The 27,461-nt window shown below is 37.9% G+C and overlaps 1 pseudogene; it reads right to left on the bottom strand.

The window, feature by feature from the left end:
* Positions 1-557: 557 nt before the first annotated feature.
* LOC114258429 (vestitone reductase-like) lies at positions 558-17,797 on the bottom strand (annotated as a pseudogene).
* Positions 17,798-27,461: the final 9,664 nt, after the last annotated feature.

Genomic DNA, 27,461 nt, shown 5'->3' with positions numbered 1-27,461 from the left:
TCCCCATAATTTAAATTGTTCAATGTGTAAAATCCGTCAAGTACATCGTCTCTGTAAAAAATTACATTGATTTAATATCGATAGTCACTTAATCAGATTGCATTTTTGTTGCAATTTACTTTGAAAATTATATTTAAAAATTATTTTGAAAATGTGATCTAATCAAGTAGTTATCGATATTCAATCAACGTGATTTTTCACAGAAATAATATACTTAATGAGTTTTACATATTAACGGTTTAGATTATCGACATGAGCCTAGATTAGGGCCCACTAATGTCAAACAGCCATATGGAGAGAAGCCATGTCCATTATTTTGTGATTTATTTCTATCCAAGTATCTTTTTCCTATTCAACAACATAGCTAACAATTGTCTTCAACCACTCTCGAGACTTGCTATTGTCTTAATCCACACATTTTAAGAAAGCTTTCTGTCTATAAATTATTTATGTCAAAACCTGCCCAAAACGATGACACTAAAAAGGAAAATAAAACTTCCACAAACATTACAAACCCCATGCTTCTTTTGTTGGTTAAGAATCCATCCTAACATGGACTAAAGGAAACCCTTTTCTTTGCAACATAGAAATGCTTCATCAAACATTTCATCAAGACCATACTTGAACTTGAATCCAGAATCCAAGAGCTTCTTTGATGAGAGACTTGGGGTTTTAAATCCTTCAATTTTGTCTAAAACACTTCAAGAAGAAGAAAAGTTTTAGCCACTTCCCTGCTTGAACCAACAAAAAGCGCTCCATTTATTCCGGCAAAACATATATTTTGAAAAGTGTTTTTTTCCCCTTTTTTAACTTTTACCATTTGATACAATCAAAAAAAGAAAGTCACACAGTTTGTGTGGTCAATGGAAAATAAGTAATTTTGACAAAACAAGCTTTTATTTCTAAAAAGTAAAAGATATTTTTAAAACTTAATGAGACATACCAATTTTACCAACTACCATCACATGACCATTACTACTCCCACTCACCATGCCAGCCACCCCTTATTGTCTCCACCTTCACTACACAACCACCATCTTTCATCACTACCCTACAACCACCACCACTTCACCATGCCACCTTTGTGTCCGTCACCAATGTCATTGCCACTACCACACCACCATTGATTGTTGTTGCCATCACAACACAATCATCACATGTCATCCTCGCCCAACAACCATCAATATTAGTGACGGAGCTACTAAGCGATTAAGAGCACTGGCAGAGCTAGTGTATAGTGAGTGGTGTTACTTGACACCACTCAACTTTGAATTTTTTTAAAAATAACTATGAATTTATTCAAAATATTTCAGATTTTACAAATTGAACCCAGAGAAAAAATGGAGAATTGTTATTTCTTTTTAACTTTATTATAAATACACTCTAAAAATTTGTTTTTAGTGTTTAAAATTACACATATATGATTCTTAATTCACATTAGAATACAATTTTTGGAGAAAATTTATAAATAATTGTAGTGAAAATAACAACTATAATTGTCATAATCATCAATTCTAGCAATTACAACTACAATTGTGCAAAGATCTTTTGCTTAATGCGGAGTGATAATTTTTTAATTTATTCAAAGTGATGATTGAATCAATGATTATTTGGCCATATATTTGATACCATAAGTAATAAGGTTATTATATAGCAATTTTAAAAAATGAAAACTTGTGAACAATTATGCTAATGAAGATCTTTGCTTGATTTTGTTGATGAATTAATTTCTCAACTTTTGTTTTATATGTAATTTATTAAATTTGAATTATTTTGTCGATATGATTGAAAATATATAAGATTATAGAATAGAATTTGATTTTGATATAAGTTGTGTAGAAGATATATTGACATAATGATACTGATGATAGTCGTTAATGACTCCACTGACCTAAAATCCTAACTATGCCACTGATTAAGAGGGGCATGTGTCTCTCCTCAACTTTTAAGAAATTACATTTTATGCTAGAATTTTGAAAATAATTTCAATTTTTTTCTTCTAAAATTTATAGAGAGAGGGATCGACTAGACTCACTCAGCCTTTGGTATGGGAAATTCTGGGTAGTTAGCCGACAAAAATTCGGACAAACTATGGATTCCTGTCTCGTTTGATGAACAAATATACCTCCCTTTGGCATTAGGATGCTCAAATAGGAAGATATATGCATTCGCCACGTCATCAACATGCACCAAATTTGGTTTGGCGAGAGCCTTATACATCTCTTGTTTACCTGCATGGAGAGAGAATTAAAAATCAAAATTAATTATTTTCGAAATTAATATTGATGCATAAAAAATTACAACAAGTGTTAGTATAATTCACCCAAAATAAAAATATTACAAGATGTTGAAAGTTCCTTCCACTGTAAGGGTGGGTGTCGTCAAAATTACATTAATACTAATTTAGTTTATGTGATTTTCAATTCGTATTCGATTCGTATTGTGTTAATGTCAAAAAAATTCACCATTTAATAAAAATATCAAATTAATAAAAAAAATTAAAAAGAATTCTTCATAGGTTAAATTTAATGAGACTGGATGAAATTATTCATAATAATATTTGATTTCAATTCAATTTTATTTTCTTAATTTATAAAAAATTATATCCTATTATTAATGGAATAATTATAAATTTCAGCTATCGTTTCTGAAGTTGTGTTATTTTAATCTCTACATTTTTAATTTTATTAATTTTCTCTGTCAATATTATAAGTTTATGTTTTATCTTCTTCATCAATGTTTCGGGACTAAACTAATCATAAATGTAATTTATCCCAAATGAAATATCAAGGATGAAAATCAAATGTAAAAATACTTTGAGAACCGACAATATATTTAGAGCTGTTTGAGAACAAATAAAAAAGGCACATTTTTTTTTTCAATTTTTTAGTTTTTGTTTTTAGTGATCTTTTTTTTCAAATTATGCCAATTTTTTTTAATTTTTGTGCACTCTTGTGTAGATGAATCTAAAAAGTAAACTTATTTTTGAAAAATTCTAAAAAAAATTGAAAAAGTCAAAAAAATCCCACTATTTTTTTTTTACTTACTTTTGTCTTTTTTGGACATTTTTTAAAAATTTTTAATTCATCTTGTCAAGTAAAATCTAAAAGCCTAAAGTGTTTTGAAAAAAAAAAAAGCGAGGTCACTAGGGTGTTTGGGAACACTTTAAAAAAACTACCACTTTTCACTAAAAGAAATTTGAAAATTTCCAAAAAAACTGAAAATATAAAAAAAATGCAGTATACTATTTTTTGATTTTTTTCTTGCATATTTTTTGAATTATTTAGTTCGTTTCGTCAAGCAAAATCTAATGCCTAAAACCCATTTAATTTTTTTAAAAAAATTCACTAAAAACAACAAAAACAAGCTTTTAAAAAAATCACCAAATAATAAATAAACCTCAAACATCCACTAAAGACCAAATAAAAGCGAACAGAAAACCATAAAAAATAAAAAAATAAAAAGAGAAAATACAGGTGGGTGATACTTTGAAAAAAAATTAAAATTATTAATATTTATAAAATTTATAATTAATTTGCAACAAATTTTTAAAAATACCAATCCTGTGATATATTTTTCCAAAAAACAATCCAGAGAAAAATGAATTAAAAAATTAAATTTTTTAAAGGCACATTTTTTTTCAATTTTTTAATTTTTGTTTTTGTTTTTAGTGATCTTTTTTTTTTTAAATTCTGCCAATTTTTTTACTTTTTCTACACTCGTGTAGATGAATCTAAAAAGTAACATGTTTTTCAAAAATTCTATAAAAAATCGAAAAAGTCAAAAAATGCCCACTAATTTTTTTTTTAAAACTTATTTTTGTCTTTTTTGGACTTTTTTTTTAAAAAAAATTAAATTTTTTAATTCATCTTGTCAAGTAATATCTAAAAGCCTAAGTGTTTTGAAAAATTTTAAAAATAAAAAATAAAAGTTCATTAGGGTGTTTGGGAACACTTTAAAAAAACTACCACTTTTCACTAAAAGAAATTTGAAATTTTCCAAAAAAACTGAAAACATAAAAAAGCAGTATACTATTTTTTGATTTTTTTTTTCTTGTATATTTTTTGAATTTTTTAGTTCGTCTCATCGAGGAAAATCTAATGCCTAAAACCCATTTAATTTTTTTTAAAAAAAATTCACTAAAAACAACAAAAGTAAGCTTTAAAAAAAATCACCAAATAAATAAACCTCAAACATCCACTAAAGACAAGAATAAGCATAAAAAAACCATCAAAATAAGGAGAAAATACAGGTGGGTGATACTTTGAAAAGAAATTACAAATTCATGAAAAAAAATAAAATTATTAATATTTATAAAGTTTATAATTAATTTGAAATAAATTTTTAAAAATAGCAATCCCGTGATATATTTTCCGAAAGAGCTGTGATTAGGATCCCCTTATATTCCCACCTCCACCACCCCCCACACACGTGGGAGTTGGTGAGTGGGGGAGAAGGAAAAAAAAAAAAAAAAAAAAAAAAACAATTTCAACCAATCAAAAGGTAAAAAGGGTAAAGGTAAAGAGGTCGTGGGGTTCATTGGAAAGGGTCCCACTCTTTTTTGTTTCCCAAAAAACAATCCAGAGAAAAATGATTGTACGTACCGAAGATCATAGCCATGCCCATGAAAACCGAGCTAGGCAAATTAGGGCAAATGAATGGACCAACTACCAGAGAAGGAATCACACTCACAACATCCAATCCATGCTTGTCCGCGAATTCCAGCACCGCCATTTCCTTCTTCGTCTTCGAAATCACATACGAAGACAACATAAGCTTCTTCTCCTTATAAAACTCAACATCGCTCCAGAATCTCTCATCCGTCAATCCTTGATCCGTACCTCTGAACATGACTGTGGCGGCACTGGAAGTGTAAACCACGCGCTGCACTGTCTTCTAATCCACGCAGGCTTGCAAAATGCCTAGGGTTCCTTCCATGGCTCTTTTTGTGATGACTTCGTCGGATTCGAGGCCGCCGAGGTCGATTGGATGGGCCAAGTGGAAGACGCCGGAGCAGCCGGAGATGGCGGCTGAGAAGGTGTCGCGTTTGTTGAGGTCGGCGTTTATGATTTGGAGGTTTTTTGAAGCTCCTGGTAGGGTTATGAGGTAGCTGAGGTCTTTCTTATTTTCTGTTATCATGTGTTCATAATGAAAGTTGAGAGGGTGATTTATGATCCGGTGTTGGGCCGAGGTATCGACCGAGTAAGTTGAGGGCCCAGCAGTGCATTGGGCCGAGATGATCGACTGTTCACCCAGAGATGGGCTACCAGAACTTGGGCCGGGCAGAGTTTGGACTGAGCGTGTGCCGCCCCGGACCGTGCGGAAGCTGCTCGGCCAGGAAGTGACCAGTCAGACCAGGATGCTCGGTCCAATGATGGTCGAAACCAGACAGACCGAGAGATCGGCGCTCGGAAAGGCGCGGTCAGCCGAGGTAGTTGATTGACCGGCGAGAAGGCCGACCAAAGGAGGAGCCCGGGCTAGGCTTTGCCGAAATGCCGCCTAGCCCGGTCCTTCATGTGTTTGTCCGGCTAGGCGCATGGGTTTGAAGCATGACATGGCCGAGGTAGAACAGCTCGGCTGCCGAGCTCCAGCTGTGAAGTCAAGCAGTTGAGGTTAGGTGGTGAATGGCATGGTTTATGCTGACAGATGGGATAGCAGAGCCACGTGTCAGGAGATGACTGGGAGTGGATATGGGGTTCAGAAGGTATAAAAGCATGCCTGCGCCCCCCATACGCGGGACACGAACACATCTGTAAGGATTTCTTACACTAAAAGACTCTCCCCCTTCTCTCTATCCCCTCTAAGGTGTGTGCTAACTTGACCGTCGGAGGGTTTTTCCGGCCACACACCGCCGGGTAGCTCACCGTTATTTGCTCGCAGGTGATCGGACATCGACGGAGCTCGGAAGAAAGGAATACGGGCACGCTGAAATATTTGCTCCCCGTACAAAAGTGATCATTCACAAATAAATTTTTTATATTTTATGTAGTGACTAACAAATGTTCAATATTTCTTCATAAGTTTAAATTTTGAATGTTCATTAAAATGTAACTTTCAATAACAGTTTTTTGTGTAACTTCATATGGTTGTGTGTCCAATTAATGTAGTGTTTTATGATTTTTTAATTTCTCAATTATTATTTTTATTTTTCAGATCATGTGAGTATATAATTCTTGCTATTGGGTATGATTTAGAAAAGCTCAAGATTTGAGTTAATCAAGAATCATTAAACACCGCTTAGTAGTAATTTTATATACTAACCATGGAGAATCATTGAACACCCTTTAGTACTAATTTAATTTAACAGGTTAATCTCTCTATGTTTTTGTCACCATTAATATTGTAAATATATTTGTATGTATATATTCACACAAGATAGGGGTTAGTATGTTAATAATCAGATTACAATGTAAATTAATGTCTCGAATTTAAAATCTCTTTCACCTTGACACTTAAGTAGTCATTTCTCAGGATCATAAGAGATATAATTTATAAAGAGAATTTTCAAACATAAAATTTATCTAAATGAGGTGGGTTTAAAATATGAGATTAAAAAAATGGGCATTCTAATTTGAAATGAAAATAAATTACAAGAGAGATCACATCATTCAGCAGAAAAATTACATGGGTCTATCATTACTCATACAACAAACACAATAAATTTTTTATTTTAAATAAAAAAATGCATAGAATTGCATTACATACTCATTCATCATATTATTAAAGATATATATGGGTTTGTGAAAGGAGGGTAGTCTTGCCTGTCTCAAGTCTTACAGTGGCTCGGACAGTGTAACCTTGTTGAAGGAGATTCATGATCAGCCATGAAGCTATGTATCCTGTTCCACCTGTTACACATACTGTTCCTTTATCTCCTCCTCCTCCTTCCACCTCTCTCTCTCTCTCTCCTCCAAGAATTTGTGAGATTAATTAATCCTATATTAGTGAGACAAGAGGCTCTTAAATATATGTGCTTATGAGCGGCAAATACAAGAGTAATACATATACACCTCCATTAAATTTGACACTAATGATTTTTTGTGATTGTCCTCTTTAACATACTTTTGATTCTTTAAAGATTGTTTTTACGGTTCCTTTCATGCTTCATTATTGTTTTTTGTGATTGTGCTCTCATTTCTGTTTTGTATCTGAAGGTAAAGGTAAGAGAATACGGTAATTCCATTTTTATATATTATAATTTCTGTCAGTTCATGAATTTGTTTTTGATATAATTTTGTCTTGAGAAAAAATACCACAATACTCATATTTTCTTCGATCCAAATTATAATTCTAAAACACCACAACCATTCTTCATTGCCATATTCACTTTTCACCCAAAAAAATCCTCCATCGCCAATGATACGCCGCTCCCATCACATCTTTATCCCTCCGCCTTCAACCACTTTCCATAATAAATCATACATTCTCACAAACCTTCCACCACGAATTATACCGATTTTCAAGGTTAGCTGTGCCTAGGATGGAACGGGATAAGTTAGTGGTGGCGATGGAAGGCTGAGAGTGGCATACGGTGGCGAATAAGAGGTGGGTGAATGGAAAAAAAGAAAATTAAAATTTTAAAATTAAAGATAAGGGTATTATTAAATTAAAGATGTGTATTGAATTTTTACTTTTATTTTTTTAATATGTGTATTAAGAAGGTATTCATCAAGTATATGCATTGAAAAAAATTGGTGTGTGAAAATAGAGTTACATAAAAAAATTATTATATGTAATAATTTTTTAAATTTTAAGAAAAATAAATGTAATTATATTAAATTTGTGAAATTATATATATATATATATATATATATATGTTGGCTACATATTTTGTATAAGCTAATTACAATTCGACGCGTGGCAGAATAAGGGTAATACAGGAAGACTATTCAAGTCTTCGATCATGATCGTACACGTAGTAGTTAGTATTGGTTATTACGAGATCTGAATAGCATTGGATCAGCAAAGAGATGCAAAGTGATGTGGCTTCAACGGTTACTCACATTCAAATTCAAAATTATGAGGGAAACCTAACTGCAAGTGATGGCATAGTAGAGCTAATTATAAGGCAGCATGATCAGCGATCATGGAGGAGCAGTTCGACGGTTGGAAATGCAATTCGATGGTCATCCTTGAGAAGTATAAATAGCAGAGAAGGCCCCAGAAAAAAGCTCAGACTTATATCCAAAAAATCAGTCTTATTCTACTTATTTCCTTTCCAGTTTTACATTTCCTGTTCTTTACATTTCTGTACTTTAAAATTCATGCACTGCACTTCGTTCATAGGAGTAGTTTCAAGTAGATTGTTGCTGTAAACCTTTACGAAGCTGAGTTTGGATCATTATAAGTTTTTCATTTTAATGAAATGCTTCAATTGTTCTTCATTTAATTGTTATTTGCTTAATTCTCCTAAATCAAGCCACCAGTAAAAGTTCTCTTCATTGAGGCTGAAAGAACTAAAACACAATCGTCTGATAATTGGTTGGCAATTAATTTTCTGTAAGGACTGATTGATCCTTGCTGGCACACTCATAATTACAAAAGTAACCTTCGAAAGCCAAAAAGCCAACACATATTTTTGGCACGCCCAGTGGGACTAATTGAAATGGCTAGACGTAGGAGATAAGGAGAAAATGAACGCTTGGAAGAAGGCGTAGAAGGAGAGGTAGAAATACCTAATCTAGAGGATAATGTGATAACACATCCTGTGGAGACACCAATTCTATCAGAACCTATGGTTGAACAGACCAGCACTTCGGAACAAGTACCATATGTTCATAATATTGGACGAGACCAAGGAATTGGACTATCCACTGTTCCATCTACTCAGCCAATAAATCCATGGGGTGGCCTAGTAGATGCCATGGGACAGCAGTTAATGAACACGATGGAATGGTGGGCAACATCCTTTTTGGATCGAATGAATAACCACCAAACTAACAAACGCAAGACACATGGAGGAGGTTTCAAATGTCTCTCAGCGAAGATTGGCTAGAGATAAGCAGCCTATGCAAATTAATGGATATTCTAATGGTCAAACTAGTAATCAAAACTATGAAAGACCATCACCTCAGTCTTGGTACGAACCTATTTCAAGGCCTATAGCAGGTCAAAATGCTTCAGTACTTAACAGTAAAGCCATGCAAATTGGTGGATCTGGCCCAGTACAAGAAAATGGCATAAAAATGGCTCCAAATCCCATGTTTGAAGCCATACCCAGCACGAAGGGGTTCACTAATCCCTTATTCGAATTTATACCCGGGGGTTTGGAAGATTTTCCTACAAATGGAAGAGACACAATACCTGTTCCAGCACCTTTCGCAGGTCCTTGCGCAAGACAGGCTCAAAGGGGTTACCCACACCCCCAACAGCAACCTGCACCACAGGGACAACCAGTCCCAAATATACCACCTTATGGACCAAGAGGACTATAGGCACAAGGTTGTCCACCAAATCATGTGTTTGTCCCTCCAATAGCGGTTCAGCAGGCACAAAATATGGTCCCTAAGGACCAAATTGCTGATATTGTTAGAAAAATGTGTGGACCGATAGCTCAAGGGGTCCAGACTCCTGTGTATAGGAAACCGTACCTAAAATGGGTAGATAGGGTACATGAATACCCAAGAGGTTTCAGGATACCAGATTTTACCCTTTTTTATGGGAATGGAAACCAATCAACAGTGGAGCATATTGCTAGGTTTGCTACTCAATGCGGTGAATTCACTAATAATGACTATATGAAGTTAAGATTATTCCCAAATTCTCTAACTGGGGGAGTATTTGTATGGTATATTAACCTTACACTTGGCTCTATCCAAACTTGGCAACAAATGGAAGAGGCATTTCATGCCCAATTCTTCCAATCAGTGCTAGAGGTTTCCATGGCAGACTTGGTAAGATTGAGCCAAAGGCCTGATGAGAAGACTACTCAGTTTATTGTTAGATTTAAAAGAGCACAAAACAAATGTAGGGTCATCCTACCAGAGCCAGAATTCGTGAGATTGGCTCAAAATGGCTTAGAGTTTAGGCTTCGAAAAAAGTTTGACTCGACTGAGTTCAGAGACTTAGTGGAACTAACTTATAAGGTGTCTAGGTATGAAACATTACTAGAGGAAGAACAAGATCAAAATAATGCATCGTACAAGACATATTATAGAGATCCTAATTATGAGATTGATGCAGCAGAGATTGTAGAGAAAGAACCTGTGATCTGTGAGGCATTAATTCATAAGGATACGATAATTGACCAGCAGTTTAAAAAGAAAGACCTTCATAGAAAATACTCTTTCGATTTAACTAAGGCAGATGACATTTTTTATCATTTGCTTACGGCCAACTTCCTTAAGTTACCAAAAGGAGTCAAAATTTCATCTCCAAATGAACTTAAAGGAAAAGTGTATTGTAAATGGCATAATTCTTGGTCTCACTTGACTAAAAACTGTATTGTTTTTTGAGACAAGATCTAAGAACAAATTCTGAAAGGAAGTTTAAAATTCTCAACTAAAGCAGATAAAGCCATGGGGATCGACATAAATCCATTTCCAAAAATTGGAGAGGTGGCAGCCAATGTCATTATGCCAGACTTCCAGAACTTGTCCTTAAAAGAATTGGAAGAAGTCAATGTGCAGATGAATGTTGCCAACCAGACAACTATCAAGAAAGACACTGGAAATCTACCAGCTCACACCAGAGGGAAAACTCTAATGAAGAAGCACTGGATAACGATTCTTTAGAGGCAACTATAATGCAAAGGATGTGTCCCAGGTGCAGATTGAGCTACAAGTGGTTGAAAGTGCTTCCAATTGATGGGAAGCAGTATTACAAGGATGTGCAGAGGCGTCCTAAACCAACCAATGCTTATAACAAAAGGTCATACCCAACTAGTGTTAGGCAGCAGCCATTAATGGTTGAGCCAACAGCCGATAGAATGCATTCTAAAGGCAAGAGGCCTTTATATGAGTCCAGGCCACCTAATTATTACAGAATGGAGAGCAGTCATCCTGAAAGGAGACTGCAGAAGGGTTCAGTTTATGGGATCAAAGCCAGAGATTGGCCCTCTAGACCAGCCTCACGCAGGACAGAAAGTGGCTACCTTCATCAAAGGCCTGAGTTAGGCCCAAAACATGAAGTCAGGGCCAAGCAGTGGCCTTCATAGCCAGCTTTGAAGATGGCTTTGAAATAGGAAAAAAAACAGTTCAACAGCTGAGTCAGTAAGTTCGTGGGTACCTGGAGTTCCAAATTAATTTGTGATGCAGAACAAACCTAGGGAAGTGTCTACCCAAAGAGATGTTGTTGGAAACCAAGGTAAGATGGTCAAACCTCCTTTGGTGGCTCCAAACAATTGGGTATTTCTTAAACACCCAAAAATAAAGGAACCAGATATGGTCCCCGTAATTTCTAGATCACAAAGAAAGAAGATTCAGCATAGGTACACTCAGTACCAGAAAGACCTGAAAGAAAGTGGAAAAAGCTCTTCATTGGTCCAGACATAAGGAAAGAAGAATCCAAAGTTAGACCATACTCCAAAACCAACTCTACAAGACAAAATGGGTTATAGCAAAGAACAATTGGCCAAAGTTCACTCTGAACTAAAAGCTAGAGAGAAGTCCAGTCTAGCAGGATTGAAGAAGGCTTTGATGGAGAGTGATAGCGAGACAGAAGAAGAAGTTGGCTTAGGCCAAAAGAAAGAAATGGTTGAGGAAGAAATGTTCGAAGCTTTCATGGCTAAACAGACGTTTTTGGTTAAAAAGCCAGTCAAAAAAGACTATTCGAAGGAATTGGTTAGTAATGAAGTGCCAGAATGCAGCATGGAAGATGCTTCTGAAGTAACTGAACAAGGTGGCCAAGAGGAGAAACAGACACAACCAGCCATCCAATTTGGCTCGTTTCCTCCAGTATCAGTGAATATGGTACACATACTACCGCATGAATTCCAAGCTGAAGATGAGAACCAAGAGAGTCAAGAAATTGACCCAATTCCAGTCTCTAGTGAAGACTCACAAGTGAGTATGGTGCAAGATGAATTCGGAATGGCTAACCCAATGGAAACTGAATACGAGAGTGAAGAAGAGGTGAGTATTAACCTCTCATATCCTTTTGAGTATCCCTTGAACTCTATGACACAGCATGTCAAACCTTTGTATATCAAGGCCTTCTTCGATGGGATACAATTGAACTGAGTCTTGGTGGATAATGGGGCAGCAGTGAACTTACTACCGAAATCTTCCTTGAAGAGACTAGGGAAAAGGAACCCCAGGTTAATCCCAATCAGCACAACCATTGCTGGCTTTGCTGGAGACAAACAGATAGCTCAGGGAATTCTGCCCATCAACCTAAGTGTAGGAACCAGGGACTGCATGATGGCATTGTTCGTTATCGACAGCAATGCTAAGTACAATGCTTTACTTGGTAGAGATTGGATTCACGCTAACAAGTGTGTGCCTTCCTCTTTGCATCAGAAAATAATGATGGCCTTGGGCAATGGAGAGATAGAGGAAATTGATGCAGATCCTCAACCCTTCATAGCCTGTGCAGACTTTGCAGAGGCCAAATTGTATATTGAGGGAGTGACACCACTCAGTATACTGAGAAAACCTGATGGCTCAGCCGAAGTGATGGCTGATGGGGAAGTGACACACCTGAAGCACTTACTCCATGAGAGTGCTGATGAAGAGGTTGTCGTTAAGGATGACAATGATACCTGGTTGTAGGCAAAGAAATGAAGCCCAAGAAGCCAAGTCTTTAGCTCTAATTAAGTTCTCAATATTTGATGTAAAATCAATAGTCCAGAAAGTGCAAGAGCAAGAGAAAGAAACCATGATAATTGGCTACAAACAGGAGCAGCAACAAGCCAGAGTTTTGGTCTTTGATAAATACTGTGCATTGGACATTGAAACAAAAGTCCAGGAGATATAGGAAGAAGAAGCCTTATGGACAGACTTTTTCTATGAGGAGGAGGGTAAAGATGTTGAATCAAAGAACTTGGGAGCAGAACAAAGCAAGGAGATTGTTTCGAAGGTAGAAAGAATCAAAGAAGGAGCTTCAGTAAGTTCTCAGATACAAGACCCCTTAGAAAAAGTAAATTTAGGGGAAGGTTCTATACAACAACCCATCTGTATAAGTGCTTGGTTGAATGCTCTTGACAGGAACCAGTTGTTGGTTGTTCTGAAGAAATATAAAGATTGTTTTGCATGGTCTTATAATGAACTACCAGGATTGAATAGGTCATTAGTAGAACATAAGCTCCCTATGAGGCCTATTTTCAAGCCATACAAGCAAAAATCAAGAAGAATGAGTCCAGAAGTGATTCAGAAAGTTAAAGAGGAAATTCTTAGACTACTCAAGGCAGGTTTTATTAGGACAGCCAGGTATGTTGAATGGCTATCCAATATTGTGCTTGCAGTTAAGAAAAATGGTAAAATGAGGGTATGCATTGATTTCAAAAACTTAAATCTAGCAACTCTAAAAGATGAGTATCCTATGCCTATAGTAGATTTGTTGGTAGACAGTTCAGCAGGGCATCAAATTTTATCAATGATGGATGGGCACTCTGGTTATAACCAAATCTGCATTGCAGAGGAGGATGTTCACAAGACAACATTCAGATGTCCTGGGAATATTGGCACATTCGAATGAGTTAAAATGCCGTTTGGCCTGAAGAATGTTGGGGCTACATATTAGAGGGCTATGAATACTATCTTTCATGACCTTATTGGAAGGTATTTAGAGTGTTATATTGATGATATTATAGTGAAATTCCAATCCATGGAGGAGCATTTGTTTCACTTAGAAGCAACTTTTGAAAGAATAAGAAAGTTCAAGTTGAAACTCAATCCTCTTAAGTGTGCTTTTGGCGTATCATCTGGAAATTTCTTGGGCTATGTAGTACACAAGAAAGGAATACAGATTGACCAGAATAAAGCCAAAGCCATCATTGAAACCAGACCTCCATCAAGTAAGAAAGAATTACAAAAGTTCCTTGGACAGGTTAATTTTCTTCAAAGATTCATTTCTAATACTGCAGGGAAAACTAAAGTATTTTCTTCCTTGTTAAGGCTAAAAGATGAAGAGAAACTTGTGTGGACAACAAAGCATCAAATTGCTTTCGAAGGAATCAAAGCCTACTTGGCCAACCCTCTAATGCTGATGCCACCAAAGGGTGATAAGCCCTTAAAGTTGTACATAGCTGCAGAAGAAGATTCATTGAGAGCTTTCTTAGCCCAAGACAGTGAAGAAGGCAAGGAGCAAGCTGTTTATTACCTTAGTAGGTTTCTAAATTCTTGTGAATGTAAATACTCAGCTGTTGAAAAGTTGTTCCTTGCATTGTATTTTGCTGCAATGAAATTAAGATACTATCTTTTGCCTACAACTGTCTTGGTAATTGCAACCAAAGATTTTGTTAAGTATATGTTATCTAAACCTATGTTGAGGGGAAGAATTGGCAAATGGATACTAGCCTTATCAGAATTTCATTTAGAATATGTTCCCCAAAAGACAGTAAAAGGACAAGTTTTAGCTAATTTTTTGGCAAACCATCCATCTCAAACAGAAAGCCAAGAGATAATGGAACTTGGTATGGCTAGTGTTGAACCATGGCAAATGTGGTTCGATGGATCAAAAGCCAATGGTCCAATTGGAATTAGTATGGTAATTAAGTCACCACAAGGAATAGAAACCACACATGGTTTCAGAGTGGATGAAATTACTTGCTCTAATAATCAAGCTGAATATGAAGCCTTAATAATGGGACTGAAAATTCTTATTGGATTACAAGTTCATGCAGTTGACATATTTGGAGATTCTCAATTGGTGGTTAACCAAGTGAAAGGGATTTTCAAATGTCAAAGTATAAGCATGTTGTCATACTATGTTGTTGCATTACATCTGCTTTCTCAATTTCAAATAGCAAATAGAACTCATGTCCCAAGATTCTTGAATAATAGAGCTAATGATGTGGCTCAGAAAGCTTCGAATTTCAAGAGAAGGGATAATGCTCAAAGGGACATAAGCCAAACAGCATATCAGAAATTAATACCACCCTTAAATAAAAGGAATGTGATCCTGGAAGTCAATCATAATGACTTGCAAGAACAAGATTGGAGGCATCCAATAATGCAGTATCTGGCTGGCCCATATTCAAAGGCCAGCAAAAAAATTAAATTGCAATATATGCAATACATGATGTATGGTAATGCTCTCTACAAAAGAGAGGGAGATGGTTTATTGCTGGAATGTTTAGGCCCAAAAGAAGCATTCACAGCTATGGCTAAGGTTCATGAAGACATCTGTGGTGCTCATCAGCCTGGTGTGAAGATGAGATGGTTATTTCGAAGGCATTCCTACTATTGGTCAATTATCCTTAAAGACTGCATAGAATATGCAAGAGGTTGCCAGGCATGTCAAAAGCATAGCACAATAAGGCATGTGCCTATAACTGACCTGCATACAGTAGTGAAGCCTTGGCCATTTAGAGGATGGGCCATGGATATGATGGGAAAAATACACACACCCTCTTCGAAGCATCATTGTTTCATTTTAGTGGCCACTGATTACTTCACTAAATGGGTCGAAGCTAAGCCATACAAGGCTGTAGACCAGACTGAGGTCATTGGATTCATTAAGGATTTAATCCATAGATTTGGTATCCCGCAGACTATAACTGTTGATAATGGGACTGTATTTGATGGGAAAATGGTAAAGTCTTTTGTGGCAGAGTTTGAAATTAGCCTTGTTAATTCCACCCCCTATTATGCACAAGCCAATGGTCAAGCTGAATCATCCAATAAGTCCTTGAAAAAAGGAATACAAAAGGTTGTGGAAGACAATCCTAGGGATTGGCATAACTTATTGCTGGATGTATTGTGGGCTTATAGAACTTTCCCAAGGTCAAGCACAGGAGTCACTCCTTATGCCTTAGTAGATGGGCATGATGCAGTGTTACCTGTGAAAATTAATGTTAAGTCCTTGAGGGTAAGATGCCAAGACCAGTTAGATCTTGAGCAATACCATCAGAGTATATGCTTGGACTTAGAAAGCATAGATGAAGCTAGAATTCTGGCATTTAATAGCATTCTTTTCCAAAAGAAGAAAGCAGCCAAAAACTATAATAAAAAAGTCAAACACATTGGCTTTGATGAAGGTGATTTGGTATGGAAAACAATACTCCCAATAGGGATTAAAAGCCATAAGTTTGGCAAATGGTCACTTAACTGGGAAGGACCATATCAAGTTCATAGAGTCCTGCCTTTTGGAGCATACCATTTGAGAAATTTGAATGGATATGTACATTACAAAAAAAATTAATGGCGGATATTTGAAGCCTTATTTTCCAACTATATGGGAAACACAAGGAATAGAATAAATGTTAAGTAAAAGAACATGAGAATATTCAAATGATAAATAAGAATTTGTTTTTCATAAAGAGTTGAATACATTCTTCCATAAATTGGCCCAAAAGTCATTACAATGTCTCAGTTGTTCTTTTACAATAGATGTTCTATTCTTAAATGATGAGAACAACTAGATAGTTGTGGTCATTTCTTGCTTTCGGTCAGCCAATCCTTGATTGGTAATCTGCAACTTGGTGTTAGTTCGGATTAAAGCCTGGTTAACTACAGATAGCTCCTCCTCAAGTTGAGCTTTCTTCTCCAGTAGTTGAGTTTGAAAATGGGAGACAGAGGAATGTTGTTCCTTTAACTCTGATACTTCAGTATGTACTGTGGAAACAAAGTTCTGGTCTCTAACCAATTTTTCCTCTGCAACCTTGGCAACATGGCAAATGTTGATGTAAAAGTTAATAGTGGCTGCTGCCTGAGATAAATGACTTGAGACAGTCATGCCGAATTGCTCAACGATTTTGCAGCTCTGAAGGAAGCCATTTCTTATTATAGGCCTCTGTAAGGCCTTAAAAGGGATCCTCAAAAAGGATGCCAACAGCTCCAGGTAGCTGTCCAAGTCTATCAGAGGCGAAGAAAGTTTACTACTGGTGGAAGAGCTATAAAAAATTTCTAGCAAGGAATCATCCAGAACTAATGGCTCAGTCTCATCATTAGCTATTGGAGAGGTGGAAGGTATGTCGAAAAGACTAGCTAGTCTCGCTTCGAAGATGCTTACCTCATCCATGGACATGAAAGGTGTAGAAAGAGCTTTAGTGGAAGGCACAAAGGACCGCATAGGGATAGGAGAAATGGGTGGAGCATCTTCAGCAGTTTCTATAGTTCTAGCCACCAATAGGTCGAGGGAAGAGGGGCTGGAACTAGGCAGAGATAATAAACTATAAGTTGGAGAGTTGCCAGAACCCTCTATTGGGGAATCAGCTACCATCAGAGAAGGAGCAACAGCTAGAATTCCTTCAGGAGGAAGAGGAAAAGCAAGGCTCGAAAGAGAATTAAATTGCGATAAATCAAAAGTCAAATGAAGGAGATATGGAGTTAAGCCAGAAGGGAAAGGAGCAGGAATACTGGGCCTCAAGAAGAATATAGAGAATGTAGGCCTAGGAAGTGGGAGTGTTATCTGAATAGACTTCACATTTTGCAATTAATCAACTGAAACTGAAACTGAAGGAGTCCTTATTGGAAGAATAGGCTCAGTAGTTGTTGCTGCAAAAGAAGAAGTACAAAATAATGTCAAGTCTTAATACCAATAATTTGACAAAAGAATAAAAGAGCAGAGGCATGAAAAAAATTACTTGTTTCAGAAGTGATAGCAACAATGGGAGAGCTACCAAGGGAATAGTGCTCAGCAATGTGTTGCCTTCTTGCAGTTTCCCTTTGGATTGCATCAGCAACAGCAGCTTCATCTCTTAATAATTGCTGCTACCATCTCTTCTCAGCTCTTTGAAAAACAATTATTTCTCTAGAATGTTCCTCATCTACTGCTTTGGTAGCTGCCTCATGAGAAAGGTCTTCGACCAAATCAGAAGAAGAGACAGTCATCTTCTTTCTTTTTCTTCTCGGTGATGGTATTTCCTGCTCTTTCTCAGTCTCTCTCTCTTCAATCTAGGATTCAGACTTTTCAGAAGTAAGTTCCTTTTCTGCTGCTTTGGCAGTTGTCTCATGAGAAGGGTCTTCGACCAAATTAGAAGGAGAGACAATCATATTTTTCCTTTTTGTTCTCTGTAATGGTATTTCTTGCTCTTCCTCTATCTCTTTCTCTTCAGTCTGAGATTCAGATTCTTCAGGAGAGAGTAATAGCTTCCTTTTCTTTTTCTGTTGTTGTTTGTCTTTGAGAGTAACTAAAGTTTCAGCTCTTTTAAGAGATTCCTCTTGTGGAGATCCTGAACCAAGAGATATGAATGTAAACGAAACAAACAAAAGAGTCTAAAAGAAAAGAAACCTAAAAGTACTTACCCATTTTTGAAGCATCTCTGGTAACTCTAGCAGGAGAGGGTGAGGCTGTAGGAGCAGTTTTGGCAGCTGTGGAAAGAGGGGAAATGTTCTCAACTGTTGTTGATTTAGCCTTCGAAGGCACTCCTAACCCTATCAGTAAATCATGAGGGCGTACGGATAGGCGCACTTCCATATTGGCTGTCTACCAGTTGTGAAATCTTTTCAAAGGCAAGCCAGAAAGAAGGAAGGGGACTAATTTGAACTCACTCAATTCTTTTAACAGTTTAAATGTTGCCTCTTCTAGTTTTGATTTGGGTATTCTCAGGTCCCTGGCTGTAAGATGGACATTCGAGAGGCTGCAAAGTGAAATGGGAATCCCCTGAGTAAATCCAAATTGCCTGGCAAATTGATAAGGGCAGTATACCTCAGCTATACACTTATAAGCTCGAGGGTTTAGAATGCCAATGAACAGCTCCTTCGGTAGCAAAATAGAAGCCCACATATCTTTGTGTGGTAGGGTGGAGCACTCCTTATCAACCAAGAATGTTTGCATCCAAGCAGGTCCTTTGTTTGCATCAAATGGGCAGAAGAAGGTGGCAGACAAAGAAATAGAAAGTTAGTGAAAAAAGGTGAGGTAATAGGCAAAGGAAGTAGGATAAAGAACAATTCTAGCATATTTCTCCCCATAAGTGCTAGGGTCCTGAACAAGGAATTTTAAGCATTTGGGATGCAAATCAGTGAAGTAAGCGAAGAGCCAGAGTTTGAGCACCCAAAAGGGGCCTCTTTGGTTGATGTCAAGAGGTTTCTCACAAAATTGGGAGCAAGCCCTATAAACATGGCCTAAGAGATACGGGGCCAAGGCTATGCATTTCTTTAAAACAAGGGCCTTCGCAAGTAGGGCGAATTCAGGCATAATCCGTTGAGATGATGTACAAAAGAGAAATTTACACAACCAGTATAAAATAAAGGAAAAAAGTTCTCTATCTCTCACGGGGCCTACCTGTAGAAGTCCCCGAACGTCCCGGGAGAAATCCCGTTTTGTTCATTTGGGTTCACTACAGTTCGGACTCAAATATCACGGTTCTTAATCTGATCTCACAATATGCGATGCGAGATTGATAAATCACCAAAGAGTCCAAATTCGGCAAATCATTTTGGAAAATTGATTTTTAGAAAGAAGTGCCAAACATGGACTGCTTTGCCAGATACAGAGTCGCCACCTAAATATTTTATTTTGGGAGAATTTTGGAAACCCTGACTCGTGCCTAAGGCCACGTGTCCGTCATCACCAAAGTTGCCTCGGCTCAGGAACTTAGGTACGATTGGAGAAGGTCAGCTATAAGCACCCCCGCTCGTCCGATCAAAGATCGGCCACTACTAAGCATGATATCGAGTTTTGAAAACATATGTGCTCTTATTCCGGTTATTAGCCTAGAATTACTACGTGATGCGCACAGCATACAAGTATAGACTGGGTCGCCTGAATTGGAACAAAACATCTCATGTTCGTTTTGAAAAACGGTTTGAAGGTGCTACACGCAAGTAGGCTAAAACACGGATTCCAATGAATTGTTCCAATTTAAGCAATCCAACCTTCACCCACAGGCATTCAGACAGTTATATCACATAAGCAATTAGCCTCATGGCAAGCATGTTGTCATATTAACATTCACATACATGCAAGATGCTAAAGCATAAACACTCACAGTATACTCCGAGCCAAATCAAGAAACTAGTTAGTAATCATGCACGATCCTAGTTCATGTTAGCAATGGCTAATGCAACGCATGCAAAATGCAACTAAGATAGGCTCGGCTACCCTAAGAATGGCATGTGAAATGCGACAACTCGATACACGTATTCAAGTTGGAATTGAAATACTATGCAATTAGTATGATGTGCCGAGCCCGGTGCATGCAATACGAATGAATGTATGCAAACATGCTATCATAAGTATGCTAATTGAAACGTGCCCTAAGACTAACCATTGAAAGCAGGTAAGTAAAAGGGAGAAAGACGTGGGGTTGGAAGACATGTATCACACACACGCACGCTTATTACAAAATTCGCCCTCTTTCAAAGAGGCCAAAAGAATAATACAAACCAAATAAATAATTAACTACTCTAGCTAATTAAATATTACAAAACCTTAATTAATTAACGAATTAATTAAGCTATTAAAGCAACATAGCTGCCTCAGGAAGAGGGTCAAATGCATGCATGCTCGATTTGCCTCGCTCGGAAACCCGTTGCCATGCCACATATTGCCTCTATTTGCACTGTTCTGCACCTCTGAGAACTGTGAAAATCCTTGAGATGCCTCTGAATTACTCCCTGAGCATTATGAGATGTCACCGACCAAAAGATAGGACCATCGGCCACTAGGAAGTGGTCACCGACCAAAAGTGGGGCCATTGGCTAGACTTTGGTAGCTGGCCAGCATTGAAGAGGGCCGACTGGCCATCTGTTCCTGCAGAACTCTGTTTTTGCTGCAGCAGAGGACAGACAGTGCATGGCAAGGAATTTACAAGACAATGTATGCACGACCACCCTCCCTATCATGCTATGAACTCAAGGGGGTTTGGTTCTCGACCCTCGGGCCACCAATCACGTATTTCAATGCATGATGGCCAAAGACGCCAAGTGTGCAATTTGATATCAAATGAAATGCACAAAAACACATAAGGGCCCCAACCTCTATCATGATTGATTCAAGAGGCAAGGGATGCGCACACAATGCTATACAACCTAAGCATGCAAGCAAACTAATGTAACATGAGCATGCAAGCAACAATGCTATACAAGGCAACTAACATATAACAATATGCAAAGACAAGCATGCAAACAAGCATGTAACTTAACAAGTATGCAAGATGGATGAACATGCAACAACATGTCAATAGGCTAACATTTAATAACATGCAAAGGCAAGTATACTTAGACCAATGTAATACATGCATGATGAACTTAACAAAGCAACACAAGCATGCAATAGGCAATAGGCAATAGGCATACAACCTAAACATGTGAACATGTATAGCATGCAACAACATGTAAAATGAAACAAGCATGCAACAACATGGTGAGATGGACTTACAGTAACATGGGTAGCTCTCAAGCATGCCAAAATCAGTGGCCAAAGTGCATGGAAATGATGGACAAAACACCTTCAAACATGCACATGCAAAGATCCAACGCTTAGGCATAAAAAAGAGTCGACTCTTAAACACATTAAGAAGAGGCAAACATAGACAAATCACAAGCATGACAAGCTCTGAAAATGTATGAAGGATGATGCCCAATCAACCTAACCATGTAAGTAAGGCATGCAACAAAGCCTAAATCCCAAAACTAACAAAGGGGTTCGAACCATGGCCGTACCAACCAAGCCTCAAAGGGTCAAAATGACTTAAAACAGTCCCCGAGCAAACCAAAACAAGGCTAGAGCACGTATGGATCATGGCCAAAACATACTAAGAAAATAGGCAAAACGAAGGGCATTCTAGGCCATAAAGAGAGCACTTGAACTACAACTACCCCAACCACGCATGGCATGGATTATTCAAAGAAAAACAGAGCTATAATATGACAAAAAGACCCCTAAAACCCACTGATATGACAGCCCAAGGACTTAAACAGATAGGCATGCACGATGACCCATTTTAAGGCAACAAAGATCAACTCTTCAAAGCATTGCAAGAATGGTAAATGCAAGTATACAAGCATGGATTGTGGCCTGAAATATGATCTCAAGTGATGCCAAATCATGAGAAAGGTTAAAGTAAAGCATGCTAAAGACTCACACACCCGAGGCTAACAAACTAGAATGCATGGTGGTTATACAAAGCGATGTAAGCATGACCAAAAGGACACCAAACAGACCTTAAGTATGGCAAAACAGAGCTAAAATGTTCTTGGAACCAAACCAAAATCATGCTAAAATGCCACCTTACAACATGATGCATTTTAGGTCAAAACATGGGATTACAAGACAAGCATATGATGCATGTAAGAGGCCATTAAACCAACTTAAAATAGAGGTATAACATGACAAAATATCACTAAATACCCACTGAGATGGAGCCAAAATCGACTAAGCATGCATGCTACCTTTGTGAGCCAAAAACACAAGCAAAAGAGACACAAAGGAAGAGGGGTGTCCCTCCCCTATACATGACCTCAAAACCACTTATCCACCACTGAAAATCCTCTAGATTTCAGTGGTGAAAAGGTCGAAATAAAGGGGTCCCAAAGCTCAAAGAGAAAGGCACAAAAAAAGGCCAAACAAGGCCTAAGAGGGGGTGGACAACCCCAAACACAAAAGAGACCTTAATGAAACATCTTAAACATGAAAAATCAGAACTTTTATCAATTATATATAAAGCTCAAAACAGCATGCAAGATAGGTTAAAAGCTTGTACAAAAATGGAGAATATAAAGCAATAATGCTCACTCTTGAAGAACACTTCAAGAACACCAACCCCAGCCCCTTTCTCTGATCAAAACCAACTTAAAAACTCTGAAACCAATCCCTCAACACCTTAGTAACCGAAGTATAGTGTAACACTAGGTGTTTTAGTGCAAAACTAAGAACAAAAGCACCTTTTGAACACTATTTCACACACAAATGGAGAGAGAGAGAGAGGAAGATATAGAGAGAGAGTGATATATATGTGATATATATCTTTGATTTGCTCAACCCCTCTAAAAGAGAAGGGAGGCCCTCTTTTATAGAACAAAACAAGGGCCTAAGCTTCTTGGAGAAGCTAAGACAAATGGGTCAAGCTTCCTCAAGAAGCTAGAACAAAGGTTCAAGTTTCTTGGGTAAGCTAAAACAAAGGTTCAAGCTTCTTGAGGCAGCTAGAGCAAAGGGTTCAAGCTTCCTCAAGAAGCTAGAGCAAAAGGTGCAAAGGGTGCAAATCCTCCATACATGTGTATGGAGGACAGGTATGTGTGCTCCAGCTGGCACAGATGGCTTGCACAATGCCTAAAAAAAGGCAAAAAAGAAGCCCTAGCCAGAAAATATGGCCGATTGACCAAACAAACGGCCGGCCGACCAAAAACAATGCCGACCGGCCATCACCAATGGCCGGTAGCAATAAAACAGGGCCGGTGGCCTCAAGCCAAGGCCGGTGAGGTGTGGGGATGGCCAACAAGCCATTCCCTGCCCTCAGAAGCAAAAACACAAGTGTTTGGTATACAACCAAGCACAAAACAAACAAGTCGAGAGGTCTTGAGGCAAAACGTGCAACCGAAGCCTCCTAGAACTCAAGACGAACACGAACATGGATGATCATCGAGTGTTCAAGTGATGACGTCCAAGTCTTGAGGACGGTCAAAAATGGGGTGTCTACACTACCCTTTTGTTTTCATCCTTTACAAAGTCACTGTAGGAGGAATTTAAGGGTGGAAGAGGAAACTTAACAGAGAGATCTGGGTAGCTGGGAATAAAAGGAGTGTCAAGGGGTGAAAGCCCTAAGAGATGGAAAATATCAAGAACAGTAGGAGCCATCATGCCACACCGAAACTGAAAAAAATTAAAAGCCATGTTCCAAAAGCAAATAGCAGCAGGAATCAAGAAAGGGTCTTCAGGAATGATAAACTTGGAAAGACGGAGGACATCGAGAATACAGAGCTCTTGCAGGTCATCTTCTCTTGTAGGCACAACTCTGTCATACCATTCCTTCCATTCAGCTCTCAATGTCGGCCAGCAACGGTAAGGTCGGGTCATTCTCCAATTTCCCCAGTCGAGCCCCCCTTTATAGAGAAGAAAGTGGTCCTCCAAGCGAGGGTATAAAGCTGGAAGTTTAGCAGAAGCTTCTCGAAAGATGGGACCTAAGACATATTCTTGTTTGTTGCTATGGCGAGGAACAAAAAGACGTCCATCTATGGCACTTGACCCATCAGGTGTTAACTTAGCGATCTCTTCACCAATACGTTTTTTCAAAGCCATGGTTGGGCTTATACAATCGCCAGCGAGTACTTTCAAAGAGGAAGAATCCATTGGTAGCAAGCAGCAACGAAGAGAGGGTTAACAGAAGGGAAGGGTTTGTGTGTTGAGCGAGCGAGTGATTTCAGAACACAAAATAAAAGGGTTTTAAAAACATTTGTGTCTGGAAAATATATCGCGTAATTCATTAAGTACTAAAAGTACAGATACGAAGAGTTTCCTTCAATATTGATACTTTTGGAGGGAAAAACACATCCCAGGTGTTGATGCCAGCTTCGAAGTAAAATATTTGGCTTCGAAACCAGATTTTGGCGCCAAAAGTCAAATAACAACGGCTTCGAAACACATTCCATACCTAAAGATGTAAGAATGCTCAAGTATTTGTTTACTTTAAAGGGATTAAAGACCTGTTTTAGGTTTCTTAATGAAAGTAATGTCCTTCGAAGCAAAACTTGACACCACTTAAGGATGGGAATTGGTGTTCGAAACATCAAAACCAATAGTTAGTTTATATATATACAGAAAGAGATTATTTTTTCGGACTAAAACAATGCAGCCCTTAAAAGGAGTTTCCATATTTTTGAAAGTATGGACTGTTGTTCGAAGCAAAAATGGTCAATTTAAAACTGATTGATCATACTAACCATGACCATATGTTGGTTATGATTAAAACAAGCTTTAAGGGGTAAGATTGTTAAATTCGAAACACTTATTCTAAATGAAAATCAGCAAAAACTGTCAACTTTATTCCATAAATTGGAAAGTTCATGTTGGTTTTTTTAGTGTTTCATTTAAAACGATTGAGTCCAGATTTGAATGATAAAATTGTTCAGTTCAAAGCCCCAAATTTGCTTTTAAAGACAAACGGGGACAGGATCAAACAATGCCAAACAAAGAGAAAAGTCTTAATTGTATTAAAGCAAAAGCAATTACATCGAATGGCCCTCTTTGGGTACAAATTCAAGTTTATAAAAGTAAGGAATCGAATAAATAACAAGATCATGAAAGTTGGTCCAACTATGATCAATGAATTTCTGTTCTTTCTTTATTCTATCCTCTATTTCTTCTAGGATTGGCTGCTGAAGTTGATGTGCTCTCACTTCATAAAAGAGCTCTTCAGCCTTTATTTTGAACGTTGTTTCTCTCAATCCTTGTTCCAACCCGTCCATATCCAAGTCATCCCAGTGCGCAGAGTCTTTATTCTTGAAGTTATCGAATTCTTTAATGAAGTTCTCTGCTTCGTACTAGGCATGAACTCGAAGGGATGAGAGTTGGTCCAAAGATTGAGTGGTGGCCACAGAAGTTCGATGCCAATGAAGAACCAATGGGATTTGGTCCAAAAACATGTGAAGCTCTGCTTGGGCGAGAGGGTTGAGGACGTGACCCCGAGTCAGAATATCACAAGCCCATCGAAGGTTCTTAAGAGGAACACCGTCCTCAAGAACATTGAAACGCAAGTGAGAGAAGGCCGCAAGCAGAAGTTGGGCATGCTTCTGCTCAGCTGGAGTAGGAGAAGGTGGAGGCTTGTAAGGAGGAAAAACCTTATCCGCAGAAAGGGCAAGCCTCAGTCTCTCTGTCCAGCAAGGATTTGGCGGAGGAGGAGGTATGGAAGTTTCCATTTCGGGAGAAAGAGCAAAGGTAGAAGGAACAAGGGCATTAATATAATCGAGCCAATCAGAAGAGCAAAGCTTCGCCCTCTGGGCTAAGAACGATGGGTTGCACCCTTGTGCCTCTTCTGGGCATCGGGTACCATGCACTATCTTTGTAGGCATGGAGGATGTGTACCATATTACAAGCAGATTGTCCTCTAAACTGCGTCGACGGTCGATGGGCACGTAAGGATAAACCATCGAGCTTCGCGCATAGGAAGGAAACTCTAAAGGGTTAGTGAACTCGACAAAGTAATGGTTAATTCGCTCCCTTAAATCACTAGCCTCAGGTTCCGACCAGCTTGCCCAGTCAGAAGCCCCAAAGGAAGAAGAAGCCACAGCCTTATCCTATGTAGAGGGTTATGAAGAAGAACTTCCCATGTTCATATTTGTAACTTTCTGAATCAAAGGATTGAAGGTAGTTTGTTCGTAGTCCAAGGGTGAATCAGAAGAAGAACTTCCCATGTCCATATTTGTAACTTTCTGAATCAAAGGATTAAGGGCAATGTGTTCGTAGTCTAAGGGTTGATAATTTGCAAAGGCTTCCATGACTTGAATATAGAAAGGTTGGTAAAGGTGGCTAATTAATGTATGGAGGTTCTTTCAAGGAGGAACAGCATCATCAGATGACTCTTCATGTGCTCGAACAATAGAGGAGAAAATTGATTTGGCCATAAAAATGTATCAGTCTGTTCGAATACTAAGGTGGTGGGGGTGTTCAAAAGATTGAAAGAGAGTTTAATGCAAATGATGAATGACGGTTGCATTTTTGGAAGAATGCAAAACCCATGCACATTCTAAGACGTGGATAAAAGACCTTGATCCACTAATATCACCAAGTATTGGGTATATTAGTGCGGAGGGTAATGTTGGCTACATATTTTGTATAAGCCAATTACAATTCGACGCATGACAGAATAACGGTAATACAGGAAGACTATTCAAGTTTTCAATCATGATCGTACACGTGGCAGTTAGTATTGGTTATTACGAGATCTGAGTAGCATTGGATCAGCAAAGAGATGCAAAGTGATGTGACATCAACGGTTACTCACATTCAAATTTAAAATTAGGAGGGAAGCCTAACTGCAAGTGATGGCATAGTGGAGCTAATTATAAGGCAACATGATCAGCGATCATAGAGGAACAGTTCGACGGTTAGAAATGCAATTCGATGGTCATTCTTGAGAAGTATAAATAGTAGAGAAAGCCCTAGAAAAAAGCCCAGACTCGAATCCAAAAAAATAGTCTTATTCTACTTTATTTCCTTTCCAGTTTTACATTTCCTGTTCTTTACATTTCTGTACTTTAAAATTTCTGCACTGCACTGCACTTCGTTCATAGGAGTAGTTTCAAGTAGATTGTTGCTGTAAACCTCTACGAGGCTGAGTTTGGATCATTGTAAGTTTTTCATTTTAATGAAATACTTCAATTGTTCTTCATTTAATTGTTATTTGCTTAATTCTCCTAAATCAAGCCACCGGTAAAAGTTCTCTTCATTGAGGCTGAAAGAACTAAAACACAATCGTCTGATAA

This window comes from Camellia sinensis, chromosome 2 (genome assembly GCF_055761805.1).
Source record: "Camellia sinensis isolate YWXY chromosome 2, ASM5576180v1, whole genome shotgun sequence".
NCBI classification, from domain to species: Eukaryota; Viridiplantae; Streptophyta; class Magnoliopsida; order Ericales; family Theaceae; genus Camellia; species Camellia sinensis.
Note: the sequence above shows the minus strand (reverse complement) of the source record. Positions and strands in the feature narration are given on the sequence as shown.